The sequence below is a fragment of the Vigna umbellata genome, chromosome 4, assembly GCF_029865625.1.
Source record: "Vigna umbellata cultivar VRB3 chromosome 4, Vumbellata_1.0, whole genome shotgun sequence".
Classification (NCBI taxonomy): domain Eukaryota; kingdom Viridiplantae; phylum Streptophyta; class Magnoliopsida; order Fabales; family Fabaceae; genus Vigna; species Vigna umbellata.
In genome coordinates, this window is record NC_142168.1 from 60,585,822 (window position 1) to 60,592,643 (window position 6,822).

The following is a 6,822-nucleotide window of genomic DNA, read 5'->3' on the forward strand; positions in this document are numbered from 1 at the left end:
TTTTTCTTAATTTGATAGCCAAATCTGAGTTGGATAACACTTTAGCACTTGCTATTTTTAGTCACAATTCACAACAGATCACCTAATCAGTTTTGCAACTTAATCAGACTTTTGCCAAAGGAAAGTGAACATGGTTCAACTCAAAAAAAATCTAAAGGAAAAACAAGAGGTTAATCACTCTCAGCCACAATTATAATTTCAATATCACTGGTTTAGGCTTCCTTGAGTGACCAAAAATTTATTCTCAATTGCAGAATTGATAACAAAGTGAAAACAGTGAATGCTCACTATGGCTCACAAACTCAGAAGTTCAAACTAAATTCAATCACTGTTGTAAACAGTTTTAATGCAATTCTGCAGATTCAAATACCTCAATAAATGCCAATGAAACAAAGTCAATACTGGAAAAATTTTGAATCAGAACTTGGCAAAGAATTTAAAACCAAGTATGAATGACTCACAGACTCTTCAAAGCAAATTCCAATTTCGGTGTAATTGGTTAAAAACAGTGTTGATGTTAATCATTTGCACCCGAGCTCACAATTGAAATTCATCACTCATTTGGTGTGCAATGACATTCACATTCAAACACATTTCAGATCATGAATCGCACAATTAGCACATGATACATCAACCAATGCTGCCACTGAATCTGTCATCGAACTCATTCAATTGAATGTCACGGCTCTTGATGATTGACCAGATTCAAACAAGGCAGATATCAAATCAAATCATGAATTGGAAATTTGAAAGGTTAAACTCAGATTAAGAATAACAAAATAAAACAAAGCACAAGACTAAAACATGACAGAAATGGATTTAGAAAATAAAAACTCAAATAAAGTGAAATCACCGAATAAAATGAAAATAAAACTCAAAGTAATGACTCAAGGCACAGAACAAATCAGAACACTCAAGACAATGAAGGAAAATGATGAACAACTCTGAAATTGAACTAAACAAAACACAAAGAATCCCAACGAGACAAAACGAACAGAGGATGACATAAAACAGAAACGCGAATCATAATCAAAATGAACAAAATATGAATCAGACAACTCGAAACGCAAGAACAGAAGACAACTCGAAACAGAGACGAACCGAGATACTTACCTCTGAAGCGTGCTCGAACCTGAGCTCTGAATACCACTTGATGGACAAACGCCCGAGAAGCTGACGACCGAAGCTATGCGAGCTCGATTCGGACTCCTCGAAGCTTCTCCGACGAGTGAAGACGCAGCGGAAATGGACAAAAACTCGAAGAAGAACAAAAACAGACGGTTAAACTCGAATAGAAAACCCTAAAATCATGAACGAACCCTAGAAAAGAGGGAAAACTCAAAATGAACCGATTAATCGGTTCAAACATAAGATTGGAGGAAAACAATCGGTGAAAAGTCTGGATCGAATGTGAAACAAGGTTTTAATCGGTGGAAATCAAAATAAATGGTGAAGATGAGGTGCAAATATGGAAGGAGATGTATATTCATGAAGAGGAATGAAACTTACGGAGGAAGAGACGTGGATCTGTGAAGATAGAAATGGAGTAAAGGCTTACTGTGATGATGATGCGTTTGAGAGGGAGAAACCCTAGCAGATGAGGTTTCTTCGAAATGGAAAATGAGAGAAATGTGGATGCGAGAGTGGGAAAATGGAAAGTGATGTGTTCGACAGAGAACTCGTGGCTGAAGAGCGCTGACGCAAGGAAGCTGGAGACGTACTGGCAGCTGACGCGTGCCAGATGTGGCAGTGGAGGCTCAGCGTGGAAATGAAAGAGAAGCACCGTGAAGTTTGAAGAAATGGAAGAATGAGAGTGTGCTTGGAAGGTGGCTAGAGGGAGTCTTTGGACTCTCTAGCCTATGACTTTCAAGAGAGAATTATTCTGATTTCAGAAATATAATTCTCATTCAGCTCAAAAGTCCCAATACAAGAGAAGAGTTGGGTATTTATAGTAACCCATACTCCTTAAGAGCTAAGCTAGGAAAAGTAAAAATACAACTAAGCCAAGTAGGATTCCATCAATCCTACAAACAACTATAAATTCTAAAAATAAAGCCTAATCCTGAAACAGATTCTAAAAGCAACAAAACTGGGTACTTACAAACTAAAACTAAGGATTTGATAAACTGAAACAAAACTGCAATCAACTCAGAAAAAAAAATTACTCCTATTTTCACTACAAAACTCATACTAACACATGCATATTAAAGCAAAAATAACATTTAAAACTATACCTTCTCACCCCCATACTTAAGAGGCACATTGTCCTCAATGTGTGAATGAGAAAGGTTTCCTAAACAACACATATTTCACAGATATTTACACCACATATAGCAACAAGTATGTATAGATCAAACAGGGCAGAATTATACTAGAATAGATCGAAAGAACACAAACTGACAAGAAATGTACAAAACAGAAACTGGAAAAAAAAATATTAAAGCTAAAACTATAAGGCTAAAAGAACAGGAAAACTTGTTAAAATGGGCCACGCATCAAAATTGATCTTTTTAATTTTTATATAAAAGAGCATATTTTCTATTATATTATTTACTATGCTATCTATGACTAAGCAAGCTAATAACCAAAATTTATCACTATAATAGAAAAGAAAGGTAAAGAAAAGGCTTATTGGTTTTGCTCCATGGTCAGCCAAAGTGTGCATTAGCTCTTTCCCAATTATCTGCTACAGCAGTAACAATTCTTCATCACAGGCTGACAGCTGCTTTTGCACGTTCAAAACTCCTTGCTGCAGCATCATCAGCTCTCTCTCAAAAATTGGCAGTTGATTGGTGCACGAGACTGACTTGAAGCTTGTAGGTGTCTCACCAGAATTAGCTATGCCCCCTTCATCCAGAAAAAATGTTTTAGTACTTTTGTCCTCTTTCAAATCAGTAGCTTCTTTCAATTTTGCATTAAGTATGTTAGCAATAACAGCAGAATCCTCAGTCCTTAGATATTGACTCTGTGTGTTCCATCCTTGAGCAGTATTGGCATCCTCTTCTGCATCAACTAGGACTTCCTTTTTACCTTCAATGCGTGCAGCTGCCTTAATATCAGTATCTGCAATAATTGTATAAGCTGCTACATCCAAATCAAAGTCAAAATGCATAAGTGAGTCATCAAACTTTGCAGAACTGTCCAAAGTAAATGCATAATCATCTAGCAGGTCATTAAGAATACATGTATCTACATCACAACACCTAATGTCATTTGTTTCAATTTGGTACACAAGAAAATTTGTATCTAGAATCACATAATGACCAGACCTAGTAGCACAAATATCAGCTAGAGGTTCTATAGGTTTAGCATGCAACAGTTCATCAAAGATATTCTGCAACTCACCCAAACAGAGAGGAAGCTCAAATTTAAAATCAACCTGTACTGGCTCCTCAAAAATGACCTCACTAGCATCTATCAAATCAGCAGCTAAATGAACACCTACTGTGAAGCTATCATCAACTGGAATAATGTCAAAACCAGTGCATAACTCTGAAACAGCATAAGGCATGTCAATATTTTCAATGGAAAATGCTGAATCTAAAATATGAGTGTGTGCAGGCATAACAGAAACATAATCTAGAGCAGGTTCTATGGGTTCAACTTTAACTAGATCAAAAGCATTAAAATGAATTTGAACCTCATCAATATTAATTTGAATATTCAGTTCAGAGAAAACCTGTTTTCTTGATTCACCAGCTACCTTTTCAAGTTCATTTCCATCCAGCTTGAACATAATGTATTCTTCCTTTACACCTGAAAAACAGTTGGAAGCAGAACATATGGCAGAACTAATTTCTTCACAAATTTCACAACCACCTCCAAGGCATGTACATCTAGTGGGTTTTTCATTGCCTAATTCCAAAGAAGTTAAGAACTCAAAAAACTCAAGTTCAAGTTCTAATCCTAAATCAGTCCAAGCATTTTCAAAATCAGCCACATCAACTTTCACATCATCAAAAACTACATATCTATCATCATGAGCATCTGATTCATCATCAAGAAGTGCATTTAAATCTGTGCAATCATCAAGTACACTAGATGCAGGTATATGAACTTTATCAATGGAATAGGCTGAATTTATGATATTAGAATGATCAAAGCAAGGAGTAAAATCAAAAACTTCTACAGGCACATCATGCATATGATCAAACACATTGAAATCAATTTCAGGCTCACCCACATCAACATCAAAATCCATTTCATAGTACTGCAGCACCAAAACATGGTTAGCAGCTTCCCTCATTTTTTTCAAATACTCTTTGGATTTTCTGAAATCAGTTTGTACTTCCAGTTCAGCAGATTCAACTTTTAAATCAGCAGTACAATCAATTTCATTGAAATAAGAATGAGGTTCAGTACTATCACCATCATAATAGACATTTTCACTTAATTGAGCACTAGCAGTGGTAAAATCAGATATAGGAACAACAACAAAACTATTACAATCATGAATCACAGCCAACTCCCTAAAACCATCAACTAGCTTTTCAAAATCATCACCAGTGTAATTATGATCATAAGGTTCACAAACAGATTCAGAAAAATCATCAGATGCATTCATACAATCATCACTCATCAAAGAATTGGAATTATCATCATCAAAATTTAAAGTAGAATGTGAATCAATGAAAGAAGGATTAGAGTATACAGTTACAGAGGTGGTTGGACACTTAATCTCTTGAAACTCTGCGGCAGCAGCTACCATCAGTGGTGCTTCATTGGTTGTTGCCTCTTTCTCCTTTTCAACTCTCCCAGTCAACTTGTTGACTACAGCTACTAACTCTGCCACTTGATTGGTTAGTCCTTGAAGTTCATATGCTGGAATCCCCTGCTGTTGATGACAGAATTGTGGCTGCCATGGTTGTTCTGAATGAATTTCCTCCTGCTTTGGTGCAACACACTGGTCCCAATATGAATGTGGCATCTCTTGTTGCACATGCCAGGGTGACTGCTCTCCATAAGGTTGAAAATATGATGGTGGTTGTTGCTGGAAAGCTTGATTAATTGGCTGCATAAAAACCTCAGGAATAGGCTCATAAAACATGTCAAATCTTGGTGGTTGAGCATTATAAGGAAATGAGAAATTACCATATGCAGAGGAGTGATCCATGCTTACCAATTGCTCACCAGAATAAAACCAATCAGACCAATAAAGCCTCTATCACAGAATTCAACAAAATAATTGAAAGAAAAGAAAATCTATATAAGCTATATTCACAATTTCTACTATGCAGAACAGATCTTAATATACAAAAAATGAAAACAGAACAAACAGATCCTAAACTAAAAAGGAACACATATGAACACAAAACAGAAATAAAATCAAGAAAACAAACCTAAACAAGACTAACCTAACACTCTAAGACTTAATTCGCCGAGTCCCCGGCAACGGCGCCATTTGTTGAAAGACTTTTAGGTCGCACTAAAAGTCAACAAACCCTAGTCCCCACTAATGTAGTATAGGACAACCAAGGAATCAATCCAAAGACTCGGCTAGAATTAAGTTTAAAGTGTAGAATTAAATCTTGTATTTATTTAACACCTAATTAACTACTAATGCAAGGTGGGGAAATGAAATATGAACAATGAAATTGATGAACAAATTTATGATCACCAAAATATGATGTCACAAACTTGTTTTTCAATCGGCAAGTATGACCGAATCGTTCAAGTAATAAACTTGGTAAGACCAAGTATCGTTCTTCCCAAAGGACTCACGGCCTAGTTTAGTTATGTGGTTTCTTGATTAGCTAAGACTTAAAGACGAAATATTTGGAGTTTAATATGCAAGACAGAAAATAAACATGTATGCATGAGGTTTTTGATCAATGGCAAAAAGCAAAAGATAAACACTTTCAATGAAATTTATGTATGAATATGTTGTTGGGGGTCAATTTCATCTTATCCACTCTCATATATTTTAGGAATTCAACATTCAAATCATCATTGTTAATGCCACTCTCTAATGTACCTTTCTAGAAGGGTTCTCCCTAATCACGAGTTCATACAATTCCTAGCATTCCTAATGATCAGTTCATAAGTGTAGGAGCTTAACGACAACCAATATCATATTGGGAGAAATTCCCCGGATCTAGACTTCCCCGTACGTGCCCGTATCGACAAAACCAATAATCATGCATCGAATGAGTTAAACAATGCAAGCATTAAGCAAAGAGGAAAAACCCTAACTAATGATGAAAGAAAGCATAAGTCTTAATTAAAAGATGTAAAAACAGATTCCATATATGAGAGTTTCACAAGATTACATTGATTCCCCAACAAACATACAGAGTTTAGTTCACCATATTCATGGTGAACCTAGATGAATTACAATGAAAGAATGAAAGAATAAACCCTAAAAAGGTGAAGAGGAAGCCTGAGCATCCAAGATCCTCCTTCAAAGGGGTGGAAGAGAGAGTGTTTACTTCGTTCCAGCCAAACATACCTAACCCTAGGAAACCCTAAAGCTTAAATGCCATTCGTAAATTACAAAAAATTAGGTCCAAGCCCATTAAAGTGCCGCTCAGCGGTAAAATACCGCTCAGCGGTAAGTGCGTGTCTTGTTTTCTCCCCTCAGCGGCCATTTTGCCCCTCAGCGGATCTCCCTTGAGTGCCTGAGTGCCGCTCAGCGGTAAACTGCCGCTGAGCGGTGACTTCGGCTTCTCCTTTTGCACTTTTTGATGTCTTTTCTGATTTCATCTCTCTCCTTCTTCACTTCTTTCACCAAATTCACCTTAAAACCTGCACAAAAACAGTGAAATCAAGCATAACCTGTCCAGCTCTCTTATTTCTAAAAATATGAAGAAAAGCATGATTTCA

At 36.5% G+C, this 6,822-nt stretch overlaps 1 pseudogene; it reads right to left on the reverse strand.

The window, feature by feature from the left end:
- Positions 1-4,080: 4,080 nt before the first annotated feature.
- LOC148200771 (uncharacterized) lies at positions 4,081-5,113 on the reverse strand (annotated as a pseudogene).
- Between the last annotated feature and the right edge of the window lie 1,709 nt (positions 5,114-6,822).